The 16,932-nt window shown below is 37.6% G+C and overlaps 1 non-coding gene across 1 annotated transcript; it reads right to left on the bottom strand.

Annotated features, from left to right (window-relative positions):
- Positions 1-16,290: 16,290 nt before the first annotated feature.
- Positions 16,291-16,481, bottom strand: LOC142435142 (U2 spliceosomal RNA). Its single transcript, XR_012781272.1, has one exon. It is a non-coding gene; the product is annotated as a U2 spliceosomal RNA (small nuclear RNA).
- Between the last annotated feature and the right edge of the window lie 451 nt (positions 16,482-16,932).

The following is a 16,932-nucleotide window of genomic DNA, read 5'->3' as shown; positions in this document are numbered from 1 at the left end:
TTTCATTCTTTTCATCAGTGGCTTCAGTGATTGGTGTATGCATTTGAGTCATAGTTGTATTAACTGTTCTTCCTTGCAGCTTATAAATGCTCTGGGAGCCACATATTCCATAGTAGGGATTTCTTAGGGGATTGTTCCAAAAGTAATCAAACCAAACCTATTGCTGTGGGATTGATTACGACGCACAGACTCTATAGGACCGAGTAAACCTTCTCCGCAGTATTTCTGAATCTTTAAACGTTTAAGGAACTAAGTTGTCTCATATTTTCCCTCTGGAATGGAGGGTGGGTTTGAACCACTGACCTGGTTCACAACCCAGCGCTTTAACAACTGCACCACCAGGGTTCCTTAAGTGAAATTTACAGGTCAGTGAACCTGAGCTGTTAGGTGTTATTTAATATAAAAGTGATCATTTTTTCTTGCTAACTTCAAGATAAATTAGATCTGTGGTCTTCAAAATTAGCTATAAATCTAAAACTACACTTTAAAAACTACTGGCACCTGCATACATCCCCATAACCTGCTTACTAACATTCTAAGTCAGTTGATCTAGGGTGCTTCCTGGATATCAGAATAATAATAAAAAAACACATCTCCAGGTATTTCTTTGGTGTATCTATGGTTGAGAAACATTGCACAACCTTAGACAGTTTCCTTGCATCTTCCCCAAAGAAGACTAATATTGATAAGATTAATCTCCAAAGCTTGAAGCCCTCAATTCCATGTTCAGAGCACACACATATCTTCCCGCAGTGAGAAATTTCTGACCATAGTCTTTGTAACTGCCACCAAGTGATTGCACCATGCGAACAGACTGTGTGAAACTCTACACTGGAGATTGCTCAGGTTTTCCATTCCACTGGTTATAAAATGAGCCATCCTAGACGGTTCATGACCATCAAGAAGGAAAAGCTACAAAAAGCATGTCCATTTGACCCGAGATCACTGTGTGGAGAAGTAGCAGTGTCAAGAGCTGCAGCCAAGTCAGAAGCCCTGAGAGCATGAGATAAAGTAGTGGGGATACCTTTGACACGGGATGAGTAAAGTGGAGCCTCTGAGCAGGAAGCTGGCTTGCAGGGTAAGGCATCTTGGGGCATTTGTTTAGCACCAAGGAGCTGTATAACAACCACTGTTTAGAACAGAGCAGAGATCAAGGGGCTGTGTGACTGCTTTGCCTAGGACCAGAGAGAGGTGTGCCTGTGAGTATGACACAGAAGAGGTTTTCCTGAGTAGAGAATTGCTATAATTTGACCATTTGTGATTCCAACTTGTAACTCGGAGTACTGTCTATGTTTTATGGACATGACAATGTTTTTAGCAAACCCAGTAAAGCAGAGAAGACCATCTCAGGAAGAGTGGCTATTGTTAAACTGGTAAAGAAGGTTGGAGCGTGAAGGCCGCATGGGAATTGCTTTGGGCTGGTGATTCTTCTCCTTCCCCTTGTGGAGTCACAGGAGTTCATATACCACCGTTACACCATTCTTCAACTCATGATCAAATATACTTCACTTATGAACTTCATTCAAGCAACTGGTTTAATTTCTTGCAGTGACTTACTAACATGGTAGCAATTTCTTTGGCGCTCCTCCCCCCAGAACGAAAATCTATATCCCTTCTCATTGAATCTGGGTTAACCTTCATGACGTATTCACAACAAGTAGGATGCAGCACAAGTGCATTCTGAGGCTAGGCCAGACAAGGCAATGAGCTGTTGCCTAATTCTTTTTGAACAGTTATACTAAAGATTCTTGACACACCATGAGGGAAATTGTTCATTCTAGATGTTGTTATTCTTTGAAAAAGTGAATCTTTTCCCCCTTTAGGTTGTTGGATTAGTAGCTTTATTTCTCAAGCTATTCTGTCTTAGACACAAGAAGCTGTTACATCACCTTATGCCACCCACCATCCTTGCTCTTGAGTCACCCAGCTTTTGAGATATCAGTTATTGTGAAGAAAGACAAGTTTCCCTAACGTTCTTTGTCAGAATTTAAGACACAGAGAATTTATCAACATTAAAAAAGTGGTTCTTATTTTATGGTATTAAGATGTATGTGTAATTTTTTGGACACCAGTAGTAACAGAAGCAGAATTTGGTGCTTGAAAATGAGATGCCACTATGTCAGAAACATGGCCTTGGTTTGGAGAACATGGGGTAGATAAAAACTGACGTCATCTGGAGAAGGCTGTTGGTAGAAGCCTGATCGACCTCAAGGAGGGTATCAGCGTGAGATCGAAGAAAACTGAGGAACACATAATGGAAGCATGGAGGAAAAGTGGCTATTGATTTTAGCCATTTCTTATTTTAAACACTGAACAAATTGTCCTCTGTGTAACGTAGAAAATGGAAAATGTGCCTTAATTGAACTGATGGCACTGGATGCTTCCAGGCAAGATGCCAAAAGCATAAATTGTATTCTTTTTAGTTTTATATAATAAGGTACATTTAGAATGAGACGAACTAAAGAAAAATAATTACATTTCAAGCAGAATATACAGCTAACAAAGAATGCACAACTGCCTGCGGTAGGGAAAAAAACAAGCACGCAAACAACAACAAAATATTCGTCCTTCCTAATTTCACAACAGAAATTTATCAAAGTAAAAAGGTGTCAGAATAAAGACCAAAGCCATGGTGCTCTTAGGAAAACACCTCCCGGTACAGATGAATTAAAGCTGTGATTGTATAACATTTTATGGATCTCTATGGGCGATTTAAGGTGGTAGACACTTTCAAGCAGTCAAAAGACCTTCAAAAGAGATAGAGTTGCAGAAAATAGAACCCACCACCCATATATAGCTTTTATTCTTAGCTTTCTCCATTCTTTGTGATCAATGCCTTATTTTCCTACAATGCCTTTCTTTTGTACAACTCTAATCACTTGTCGATATAATTAATTGTTTTGACTTCTTTGGCAGAATCTAAAGTTTAGAAAATCAGTTTCACTTTCTGAAATAGACAATCACTAATAAAGCAGTATGAAAGAGCACAGTAAAGGAGGCCTAATATTAAAGTAATGCCCTTCCATAATCAAAATCTAAAAATTCGTGAAGTTTAATTATGACCAAGACTCTAAAGTTAAATAGATAATAATGTGAAGATAGTAGTTTTGTCATAATGTAGATAGGCCATGATGATTTCTTGGATTAATTACAGCTATGGCAATGAAATAGACAAAAGTGGGAAAAATAACTTCATATTTTCAAAAATCTAATTTAGATATTTTCTGGCCCACACAGAGCAAAACAATATAAAAGAAACTCACTGCCTGAGTCAATTCTGACTCTTACTGACCCTGAAGGACCAAATCGATGTGCGCCCTAATATTTCCAAGGTTGTATATTTTTACAGGATTAGAAAGGCTCATGTTTCGTATACAGATACTACAGGACAGAGCAGACCAGCTCTCTAGGGTTTCTGAGGCTATACATCTTTATGTGAACAAAAGGGCTCATGTTTTCCCCTGTAGAGTGGTTAGTGGGGTCACATTGCTGACTTTGAGGTTTGCAGGACAATGTGTAACCCACTATACTACTTTTATACAAAGAAGATTCAAATACATAGCCACCATAATCTTGTCCACTTTATGACTCTTACTCCCATTCAATCCTGCAGACCTACATTTATTTATATGTCTTTCAAAATATGTGACAATTCCAAAGACTGAAGGTAAAAACAATATTTGTAAATAATTTAATTCCCTTGATTTGTTTTTGTTGTCTAATATTCTGGCTAAAACTTTCATCACGATGTTGAATAAGAGTGGTATAAGGGCAATCCTTGTCTAGTTCCCATTCTCAGGGGAAATCATTTCAGTTTTTTTCCCATTGAGAATGATGTTGGCCATTGGATTAAGACTGTTTCTTCATCTATTGATATGATCTTGTGATTCTTTTAAAAAAATCATTTTATTGTGAGCTCAAAAAACTCTTATCACAATCCGTACATACATCCATTGTCTCAGTATATGTTGCCATCATCATTTTCAAAGCATGTTCTTTCTACTTGAGCCCTTGGTATCAGCTCATCATTTTTTCATTCCCTTTTCCTCCCTCCCTCCCTCCCTCCCTCCCTCCCTCCCTCCCTCCCTCCCTCCCTCCCTTCCTCCCTCCCTCCCTCATGAACCCTTGATAATTTATAAATTATTATTATTTTTTCATGTCTTGAACTGTCTGATGTCTCCCCTAACCCCTTTGTCTGTTGTCCATCCCTCTGGGAGGGGGTTATAGGTAGGTCATTATGATCAGTTCTCCCTCCCACTGCCACCTTCTCCTTCACCTCCTGGTTTGGCTACTCTCAATATTGGTCCTAAGGAATTTATCTGTCTTACATTTCCTGTGTTTCCAGCTCTGATCTGTACCCATGTACATGCTCTGGTCTAGCCAGATTTGTAAGCTAGAATTAGGGTCATGACAGTGGGGGTGGGGTAGGATGGAGAAAGCATTAAAGAATGAGAGGAAAGATTCTTATTCGTTGCCTTAGGTAGTGCATTTCATTGATTGGTTTTTGAATATTGAATCATCCCTTGTATTCCTGGTATGAATTAATTCCCCTTGGTCACGATGAATTATTTTTTGATAGGTTGTTGGATTCTTGGCCAGAATTTTTAAAAATAGTTTTACTGGCACTTTTTCCACTTATTATACAATTTAATCATAGCAAGAAGAGTTGTATAATTATTACCACAATCACTTTTAGAACATTTTCTTCTTATGTGTACTCATTGTTATTCATAATTATTTTCCATTTTAGCAAAAATGTACACAACAAAACATTCTCCAATTCAGCACCTTCCATAAGTGTAATTCAGTGCCATTGATTATACTCCTTGTGTTGTGCAGCTATTATTGATATCCTTTCCACATTATCCCACCATCATTAACATAAACTCCATGCTCCCTAAGCAAAAACTTTTCCTTCTTCCCTCATGGTAAGCCTTGGTCAAATTTGGTTTCTTTTCTAGTATTTTCTTGATATAATATTCACATATAATACAGTTCCATAGTTAAGTTTTTTTTAAAGATAGTTGTATATGCATCATCACAATCAGTTTTAGTGCTCCCTCCCCCCTCTGGCATTCATTGTTTGCTCCCCAATTCCCCTCACCCTCTCCACCCCAATATCCCAATAAACAAAGGCAACAGTTATTGTCTCTATAAATCTGCTCCTTCTGTCTTTTATAGACCAGGAAACCTAACAGAAACAATTGAAAACAAAATGAAATGAAAGAAGAAAATAATAATAATATAAATATAAAAATACAAATAAAAATTAAAATAAGAAAGCAAAAACCATCAACCATATTTTTAACGCCAGAGAATAAACTTTTGTTGTGCAACAAGTGAGAAATATTTAAAATATTTGAGCCTAGAGCTAATTGAGGTTGGGCTAAGAGCGATGTCAACTTGCCAAGCAAGTTTCATTATTCATTCATTCATAATCCAATTCATTATTAATATATTCAGGTTTGTTGCTGTTTATTTCTGTGTTGTAGTTGATTTCTTTGATTTCCTCCCCCCTATTGTGGTGGTTTTATGGGTGTCTTTTTTCCTCCTTTATTTGTGTACTATTTTGAGTGCTAATTTCACTGTATTGGTTTCTGAGAGCTATTGTCCTCTCTGATGCTTCTTTAGTTCGTCTACTGTTGTTGTCTCTCTGCCCATAGTTTTCCAGTTAATTTATTTTTTAATGCTGGTCTTGTTTTTACAAATTCCTTTAGCTTTTTCTGGTCTGGAAATACTTTTATTTCTCCCTCATATCTGAGGAAGAATTTTGCTGATATAGGATTCCTGTGTGACAGGGTTTTTTTTTTCTCTCAGAATTAAAAAGGAGAGTGAAAGCAGAAAGAGATACAACGGAACTGAATTGCAGATCTAGAGTAGTGTCTGAAACCAAAGTAAGGGCATTAATTGGGAAAAATTGGGACCCTGAAACATGGGATGGGAACATATGGGCTGAAGATACAGAAGAGCAGGATATTGATCCCTTAGGAACACCTGAGCAGATTAGCCAAACTATTCAAGTTGATATGCCAGTTGGGACTGCATCAGTAGCATTGCCTGAAGGAGATGCCTTATGAGATATTCCTGAGAGCACCCAGGAAACACCCACACCACCCATTATTTCTGCTAGACCTGTCACTAAAATTAAGTCTCAGAAAGCTTCTAAAGGTGAGGTTGAGATGATTATCCAAGAAGAAGCACATTATACTCATTAAGACCTGCTCACGTTTTCGAAATGCGTACAAGCAGAGGCCTGGGGAATATCCCTGGGAATGGTTAGTAAGGGTGTGGGATACTGGTGCACGAAATGTAATATTAGACCAGTCTGAGTTAATGGATATGGGACCCCTAATCACAGACTCTTCTTTCAATGTCTCTGCAAGATAGGCTAAAAAAGGGTCTAATTCTCTATTTGGTTGGTTCAATGAAGCATTGACTGCCAGATGGCCTAGAATAGACCAACTTGAAGTACCTGACCTACCTTGGTACACTGTTGAGGAAGGCATCCAAAAGCTTAGAGAAATTGGTATGTGGAATGGATCTATCAGGATATTCCCATAGACCCATAAAGGGGGTGTCCTGAGGACATACCCTTTACCCCAAACATAAGGAACAAGTTTGTGAAGTGGGTCCCAGCATCTCTTAAAACTCCTGTAATTGCTATTTTATGTGCACCAGGATTAACAGTGGGCACTGCCCTAATCGAACTCCGACATTTGCCCACAATGGGACTGATTGGTCCCCGTGGTGGTAGAGGGCAGGTGTCAGCACTGAATCAACAGAGACAGGGTGGGCGTGGTTATAGTAGACAACAAGTTTTCAGTAGTAATCAAAGCAACTGTCTCATGTGGAATTATGGCATTGGCTACTTAGCCACGGTGTCCCTAGGAATGAAATAGATGGGAAACCTACTAAATATTTACGTGATCTGTACATGTGAAAGAATGGTAGATCAGGGGAACAGCTGTCGTTATTCATACTCAGTTATTTTAAAAGTCTTTGTCCACATCCAGATTTAACACCACTAATATGACAAAAAAATACAAATGATAACCTATTGGGTTGGATAATGATAAGGAGGGGAAATATATTTAATATAATCTTATGAATTTGAGTCAATCAACTTTTAAAACGTATATGGAGTTTATATTGTTCAACTTTGATAAATCTTAAAAATTTATTTGACTTATTAAATGTTTACCTCCTTTAAATACACTACTTTTCAAGTCTTACCTTTCATAATACACAATATGCAGTAACTATCTGAATGGTAGCCATATAGTGAAATAATTCCCCTTTACCTTTTAATACTTTTAATTGTATTTTTGAACAGTTTTATGGGCATATAATTTCACATACCATGCAATTCAATAGTGTAAATATGTTAAAAGAGTTGTGACATCATCACAATAATTTTTTAATATTTGCTTCCTTCTTTTACCCATTATTAATAGGTCCTCACCCCACTCCCCTGCAAACTTTCCTGCCATAACACCGAGAAACTATTAATCTAGTTATTGTCTCTATAGATACCTTATCCTGGATTTTGTATAAAGAAAATCATACTAGAAAACAACAATGATAACAAAAGAAAACATAGAGAAACCTCAATCCAAGTGAAAGCAGAAGTTAATTTAAGCTAAACAGATACTTTTTAGGCTAAACAGATAATTTTTAAGCTAAACATTAAAAATGGGTCAAAAGGGAAACAGATGATAATGTTAACTTTTAACCTAGCTATATTTGTAACAATCCATTTTCCAATGCACTCTGAGGGCAAGATTACTCACATCTCTGATTACTGGTCGGAGAGAAATCAAATGAGGCTTAATTGAAGAGTAAACTCTGCCAATAGATTTTGTACTTTCACTGTCATCCATAGTCTTCTGCAAACCAAGTGCTCAGAATTTAAGCTCTCATACATTTCCCACTTCTAATCTTGGATTTTATTGTTTTCAGTTCATGGGTCACACAAGCTGCTATTGCTCCTTCTTTGTGGACTTAGCTAACACCTCACTTAGATGGCTGCTTGTTTGAAGACAAACCCTTAAGACCCCAGATATTATGCTTTCTGATAGGCAGCCACCATCTGATTTCTTCACCACTCTTTGTTATAGCACCCATATTGTCAATGATCATTGTATGAGGGCAAGAATTGAAAAGGACCATTCCGTAGAACATATTGTTCTTAGACTAATTGCCTTTCTTTCTTTTCTCCCTTCTTTTCTTCCTTATTTTTCTTTATTTCCTTTGACATGAGACGACAAATATCACCATTCTCTCTTCCTGCAATATATGACAGTTCACCTACAACAACTTGATGAACTTAGTAATTATGCTCTCCACACATATTTTCAAATAATTGCCAAAGGCACTTCCAAGAAACAGTGTTTATTTTCATGCAAGTTTCTCTTCGTCAAGCTAGATGTCTTGGCACATAGTTGTTGGTCTACTAATCACAAGGAGAATGGTGAAGCTGTCTACCTCCATAACGATTTTCATTTTTAGAAACTCAATGGCAACGCAAACTCAAAACTCACTATTATTGCGTCAAGGCCAACTCATAGTGACCCTATAGGACAAGAAAGAACTGTCTCGGTTAATTTCTGAGATTGTAACTCTTTACGGGAATAGAAAGCTCCATCTTTCTCCTGAGGAGTGGCTCGTGGTAACAAACTGATGACCTTACAGTTTTCAGTCCAACACATAGACACTATCTTTGGACATTTTATGAGGAAAAATTAACTTCTACACAAGGATATCATGTTTGGTAAAATAGAGGATCAGCAAAAATTAGGTAGACCTTCAACAAGAGGAATTGGCAGGGAAAAGAGGCTCTAAGATACTAATCACTGTAAGAATGGTGCAGGACAGGGCAGTGCTTTATTCTGTTGTGCATAGGATCACTGTGTTGATATTAACTTGATGGCACTCAGCAACAACAGCAGCTAGCTACTGGTATGCTATTACTTGTGTTATCGGATACGTGTGAAAAGAATGTCCTTTAGTACATGTCAAAGAACAAGCTATTGTCGGGGCTGTCTGCTTCCCTAAAGATTAACAGTCTTAGTAACCCTATATGAGGTTGCTATGAATTGGAATTAATTTGATGGCAGTGAGTTTGGTGGGTTTTTTAAATCCCGAATGATCTAGTAGAATAAATCCAACAAATTCAAAATGTAATATATGAAACCCAAACCAACTAAACAAAAACTACTATGACTTGATTCCACCACTAAGCCATAACAGAGAAGAATTGCCAGTAGGATTTCTAAGGCTGTAATCTCTTTACAGAATCAGACTGCTACATATTACCTTCGCAGAATAAGTTCAAACTGCTGACATTTTGATTAGCACTTGGGAGCTTAACTACTTTACCACCAGAAGCCTTAAAAAACAAATCAATAAAACAAGAATGATGTGCATCCTGATATTTTCTATGATAAATTTGGGGGTTGTTGTTCTTTTCCATATTCATAGTCTATTATCTTTTCTAAGATTTCTACATTGAACATGCATTCTTTTACATAAGGCAACAAAAAGGTTCGGGTAAGTTTCTGGCCCTTACTGGGAATATATACTATCCTTCCCACAGGTACATAACTTGAAATAAAATATGAAACAACTTATAAACATTGGACAAGGAATTGCACAGGTTTATAATCTTTGTGAGAAGAAACAGAACTTAAGTGAATTTTTTTATTTCCCTGGTTTTCTCCCTGAAGGCAGACATTACCCCAAAGGAACGACAGAATGGAGACAAAGAACTGCAAAGAGCTCCAAGTATTATGTGTTGCTATATAAAACAATCTAGCATTGGTGACATCAGAGTACTACAAAAGAGGAGAAACAGAGAAACCTGAAAAAATAAAAATGAACAATTTCCATCTTGGACAAAAGATACATACCTACAGATTCAATGAGTTTAATTAATCCCCCCAAAACAAGCCCCCCGAAAGACTCATTCTCCAAACAAACATAAATCAACATTTTGAAAACCAAAATATAAGAAAAAATACTTTAAAGCAGCAAGAGGCTGACAACACTATACCTACAGAGAATGCAAAATTTGAATGTCAGTTGATTTCTCATTAGAAACCATGGATGTCAGAAGAAAATGGCACACAATTATTCAAGGGTTGAAAGGAAAAACAACTATCAACTTAGAATTTTGTATCTAATTAAAATATCCTTTAGAAATGAAAAAGAAATCAGGACATTCTTAGATAAATGACACAAAGAGAATTTGTCATCAGCAGGTCTCCTATTTAAAAAAAATGGTAATGAAAGTTCTCTAAACTGAAATGAAACAAGAGCGCAATAAAAAAAAGAAATTGAATGCAAATAGAAAAGGAATAAATAAGATTGTTCCTATTTGCAGATGATTGATTGGTCCATGTGGAAAATTGCAAGCAATTTACATAAAATCTCCTCGGACTAATAAATGAATTCCACAATGTTACAGGATATAAAATAACATACAAAAACAATTTAGAATTATGCAGGAACGAAAAACACAATATCATTAACAACCACTAAAATTAAATAAAATTCTTAAGTATACTTGTAATAAACTATTTGTAGGATACACATGCTGAGACTTGGGAAATATTAATAAAAATTAAAAAAGACATAACTTGTTCATGGATTGCAGAAATCCACAAATTAGAGATGTCATTTCTCCCCAAATTGATATACATGCTAAATGTAATTTGTGTTAAAATCCAAGCAATGTTTTGGAGGTTTCGACAAGATTATTTTTTAATTTATTTGGGAAGGCAAACTAATTTTGCCTACACTTTAAAACAGTTTTGGAAAAGATGAGTAATATGTCATGAATCACTGTGATATTAAGACTCATTTTATCACTATAGTAATCAAGACAGTGTTCCTGGCAAATGATAGACACACAGATTGATGGGGCGGGGGCAGGGGGTTATGGGATAGACAACTCAGAAAGAATCCAACACAAGTAGGACCAACTAATTTTTGACAATCATCCAAAAGTGTTTCAATAAGTCTTGCAATAATCTGAGCGAGAGCAATGCGTTGGGGGCCCTGGTGGTGCTGGCGATGCTGTGACAGAGTGGTCACAAGTTGGGCTGTAAACTGCCTCTGAAACGCACAGGGCAGTTCCACCCTGTCCTATAGTTTCACTATGTGTCGGTAGGGAGAGAGAGAGAAATTATTAACAATTTGTGACATTCAGATAAATTGTCTTGCTCAAAGTGAAGAGGACTGGAAGCAATTACTGATTAAAATCGAGGAATATAGCCGTCACTATAGATTAGAGCTCAACATAAAGAGAATACAAATAAAACTCCACACATTAGATATGGACCATTAGATATGTACATGATAAACAAAGAAAACATTGAAGTTGTCTAAGGTTTCATTTTACTTTGATACATATTCAACATCCGTGGAAGAAATCAAACACTGTATTGAATTGGTTAAATTTTCTATAAAATTTATCTTTAAATTTTTCAAAAATAAGGTGTCACTCTGAGGACCAATAGGAACTTGTCCCAAGACATGGTGCTTTCAGGCATCCCATGTGTATGTGAAAGCTGGTAATGGGTAGACACTTTCAATATCTTTCTACCCATACCTCGAGGAACCGTGCCATTATGACCTTAGATGCTGATCTTTCAGGGAACATGGCATCCCCCAAGGGCCACACCAGAAAAGCTCAGTGTGGAAGCTTGACTGAACAAACTGGACCCAACCTCAAAACGACTTGGTCTTAGGACTGAAATATCCTGATAGGAGAGGATGCAAGCAATTGCCACCCCAAGACTGTGGAAATGGCAGTTGATGAACCATGGGTGGGACCCCTGGCTTAGTGGGTGCCCAATGAAAGGAGACCCAGAACCACCATATATTTGGTGCCTCAATGCACCCCTTGCTTTAATAAGACCAGTTTTGGTCTGAGAGGCAAGCGTCCAACATTGTAAAAAATGTTACAGGAAATTTTCTCCTAGCACCAATAACCATGCTTAATATAATCATAGCTCAGTCAATTAAGAAATCAAACTTAAAAAACAATATCTCATTATTTTTAATTGTTTTATGAGGGGCTCATACAACTCTTATCACAATCCATACATACATCAATTGTGTAAAGCACAGCTTTACATTCATTGCCCTCATCATTCTCAAAATATTTGCTCTCCACTTAAGCCCCTGGTATCAGGTCCTTATTTTTCCCCTCCCTCCCTACTCCCCCCTCCCTCATGAGTACTTGATAATTTATAAACTATTATTTTGTCATATCTTGCCCTGTCCGATGTCTCCCTTCGCCCACTTTTCTGTTGTCCGTCCCTCTTTCCTACCCACTCTCCCTCTACCCTCCCAGTCTCGCCACTCACACCACTGGTCCTGAATGGAGCGTCTGTCCTGGATTCCCTGTGTTTCCAGTTCCTATCTGTACCAGTGTACATCCTCTGGTCTAGCCAGATTTGCAAGGTAGAATTCGGATCATGATAGTGGGGGAGGGGGGTGGGAGGAAGCATTTAGGAACTAGAGGAAAGTTGTATTTTTAATCGGTGCTACATTGCACCTGGACTGGTTTGTCTCCTCCCCTAGACCCCTCTGCAAGGGGATATCCAGTGGCCGACAAATGGGCTTTGGGTCTCCACTCTGAACCCGCCCCCCAATCACTATGGTAAGATTTTTTTTGTTCTGATGTTGCCTTATATCTGATCCCTTCAACACGTCATGATCGCACAGGCTGGTGTGCTTCTTCCATGTGGGCTTTGTTGCTTCTGAGCTAGATGGCAGCTTGTTTACCTTCAAGCCTTTAAGACCTTAAACACTATACCTTTTGATAGCTGGGCACCATCAACTTTCTTCGCCACATTTGCTTACACACCCATATATCCTCAGTGATTGAATCATGGAGATGTGCACCCAATGATGAGATTTTTTTTCTTTGATGCCTGATAACTGATCCCTTTGGCACCTCGTGATCACACAAGCTGGTGTGTTCTTCCATGTGGGCTTTGTTGCTTCTGAGCTAGATGGCTGCTTGTTAACCTCAAGCTTTTAAGACCCTAGACACTATATCTTTTGATAACCAGGCAACATCTGCTTTCTTCACATTTGCTTATTCACCCACTTTTTCTTCAGCAGTTGTGTCTGGAAGGTGAGCATCATAGAATGCTCATTTAATAGAAGCAAGTATTCTTGTATTGAGGGAGTACTTAATTGCAGCTCAATGTTGGACTATACTCAAATAAACTCTCATATCAAGAGTACCTTAAATTCTGTCACTGGATAAATTATTGATGTTATCAATGCAATTGCCTTATAGTGCACAGGAATGATTGATAATGTTCTTTTTATGTTTTGTTTGCTTGTCTTATTTTTGTTGTTAATCTTGTCGATTCTGTTTATTTTATTTTTTACTAATATAATCACCAAAGTAATCCAGAGTCATTCACAACCCAGGGAAAAGCAGATGGATTCTGGCTTCCCATGTAATCTTAGCCCTAACACAAGAACAGTGAGCTCTTATAATATGGCCCTATTCCAGACTTGCCTTCATGAAGAGATCACTGAAGATAAGGGTGCTTCAGCAAAGTGTGGTGAAGAAAGCAGATGGTACCCAGCTAAGTGTGCTGTCAATTAAGTCCACATGGGCAAAGCACACCACCCTGTATAATCTAAAGATAACAATAACCAAATCCAAATCTGATGAAAGTAAAAGTATCAGAACTTAAATTGTGAACACCCATTTGTAGAAGAATATGCAAGACAATGGGAACCCAAAATCCATCTGCAGAGTGTCTGCTTGAATCTGCCTCTGACAGATCGCCTCTAATCATAAGTCAGGGATTCAACCAGCTTTAATATCAGAGATTATTGTAGACATGATTATGGTAAATAAAAATGGTATAATATGCTATTTGGTCAGTTGACACTTTCTTTACCCAACCGGAATTTGCTCTATGCTCAAATATTTATTCTTTATTTCAAAAGAGAAATTTCATTATTTATTTTTATATTAATATTTTCTTCTTTCTGTTTTGTTTTGTCTTTATCTTTTCAATGTTTCTGTTAAGTCTCCCAGTTTTGGAAGTACAGAAGGAATGAATACATAGAGACAGCAACTGATGTTATGGTTTCTCAGGACGTGATGGGGGGATTAAGGAGGGATCAGTGGATGCAGAAGGGTGGAGGGAGCATTATTGCTGATTGTGGCGATGCATATACCACTCTTTTTAGAAGCAATTAACTAGATAAGTGGATGATATGTGAATATTATATAAAGAAAACTACTGAAAATAGAAAAGAAAGAAAAAGAAACCAAACTTGACCTATGGTTACCATGGGTGAAGGAGGACGAGTTTTGCTTAGGGGGCATTGAGTTGATTTTAATGGTAGTGGAACAATTTGTAGAAAGGTAACAATAATGGTTGTACAATGCAAAGAATATAAGCAATGGCACTGAATTATATATGTAGAATTTGTTGAATTGGTGAATGTTTTGTTGTGTATATATCGCCAAATTTGGGGGGAAATACATCAATAACAATAAGTACAGGGAAAAATAAAATGCTCTAAAATTGATTCTGGTAAAGATTGTATAAGTCTTCTTGAAATGATTGACATATTGGATTGCATGATATGTGGATAAAGTACCAATAAAATTGTTTAAAATATGAGCATCAGTTGTACATTTAAAAAAATCTGGACAATGATAAGGAAGATTGAAGAAGAATTGATGCATTTGATTATGATGTTGGTGAAGTATATTGCCTATAACACCTTCTGCCTAGAAGAAGAAACAAGTGGGAGAAATAAGACCAGAATACTTCTCACAATCTAGATGGCAAGAATTAGATATATTATCAGTAGAGATAGCCACCACCACAATGTGGGCACTATATCAGGTGAGAGGCATAGGAAGGCAGCATCAACTGTGTAGACATACCTGGAGTGAAGGACGGTTAGCGGAGCATAAACTGTATCTAAATGAGGAACATGCAGGGAAAATGGCAAGAACTACTGAGGTCCTGATGATATCCACAGAGTAAGGAGGGAGACAGGATCCAGAGACAGGATTACTCACTGGCAGTGGTCCTGATCATTATAATGGGAGTGTCCAGAGTAAGTCTCTCACCCAATAAGACTAGGTACGTCCCTTCCACAATTGACCTGCCCCTTACTCCTCACACTAGACTATAGATTATAAATAACAAGAAGTGGCCAGACATCTATACCTAGTGACCAGAGGAACACAGTGCTCTTCCCCAACCCCCCAGTGATTAGTGGCACCAAAATGAGGCCACTCTGCCCCACCCACCACCACCAATCAACCCCTACCATCACTACTAAATTCACAAGCTGCAGTAAACATTCCTGCACTGCTGGTTGCCCAACCATCTAAACCCTTCCATTGCCCTGCTAACCAGTGAGTGGAGGAGAATGTACCACACTGCCAGTTGCACCCCACAACTCCTGCACAGGCCCCTACACATAGAGCAAATGTCCTCTCGGTCACTGACTGCATGACGGTCATCCCCAAATCTGGTGAGTGCTCTCACTACTCACACTTCCTACCACCCTGTCTGCCTAGTGAGCTGTAGCATAGAGCTCCATGCTGCAGGACCAAAGACAGACGGCATTCTGCATACAGTAGCCTTCCTTCTCCATCTAGCACGCCCAATGTAAAGCAATATGTGATCACCCTGACCACAACTGACTCATCCACTTAGAGACAAATTGTTTTTGAAATGTACTTTTTAATGTGAACAGACAGTATCATCTTTCTCCCCAGATAACATCCCTATTACCATGGAAAATGAGAGCATTTCCATTCAAGAAGATCAATGAACACCAAAGAAGATAGACTACTAAAGAAAATAACCAAGACATATAATACGAATTTTCGAAACCAAAAGACAAACAAGGATTCTGAGAAAGCTTGTGAAAAACAAAGTATCACATCTAAAGAGCACCAATAAGCCAAAGTTCTGACTTTTTGGCAGAAATTATAAATGAAAGAAGACTATAGGATGACATATACAAAACTCAGAAATGAAAAAAATGCCAAATCACAAGTCATATATTTGGATACTTCAGAAAATTTTCGACAATTTTGTTATCTCCTAATCCTATTTTTACATATACTTTTTAAAGTTACCTTGAATCCAGAAAAAAAAATCTTTCTAATAAGATAGTTACCAGGACAATCACAGATAAAAAAGAAATGAAGGCAATTTGTCAAAACCAGAAGAATGATGGTAGAAATATATTTTTCTTTTTTTTCTTTTTAATCCCCCGAGGGGGTGCACTGTTCCTTGAGGTACTGCAATACCAGGTCGATGTGTGGAGTGGATGGAGCAAGCTCCTATTCCAACTCCCTGCTCCAAAAATCCATTTAATATATTGTCCTCGAATAGAGGACGTATCAGATATAAAACTGATCAGAACAAATACTACACTTGATCCTAGCCAAAAGGCTGAGAAGCAATGATGGTGGAAATATTAAAAGGAGTCTTTCAGACAGAGAACTAATGGCACCAGGCAGCAACCTTAGATGGAAACACATGACAATGTCACACAGATACCAACCCAGGTAAAGAATTCTCAAAAGGAAATTAAAAGTACAAAACTGAAACAAGAGTTATTAATCTGTATTAATCTGGTGACAAGTCAACAGAAAAAGGGGAAATAAATTGTGTATCTTTATAAATACCATATGGAGCGAAAGTCAAGACAATAGCAAGAGAAAAAGGGAAGTTTGAGCCTATGAAGAAAAAGTCAAATTCAGAGTAATCACAAAGGAAATTAATAAATCTGTTCATCAAAATAAATACTATAAAAACTAAACACATCAGCCACAAAATGCATGAGAATAAAATCCATAAACAAACAAACCAAAAACACTGCAGAGAATTTTAAATGGAACACTGAAATACTGCA

This window comes from Tenrec ecaudatus, chromosome X (genome assembly GCF_050624435.1).
Source record: "Tenrec ecaudatus isolate mTenEca1 chromosome X, mTenEca1.hap1, whole genome shotgun sequence".
NCBI lineage: Eukaryota > Metazoa > Chordata > Mammalia > Afrosoricida > Tenrecidae > Tenrec > Tenrec ecaudatus.
The sequence above is the reverse complement of the archived record's forward strand: the minus strand, read 5'-3'. Positions and strand labels throughout refer to the sequence as shown.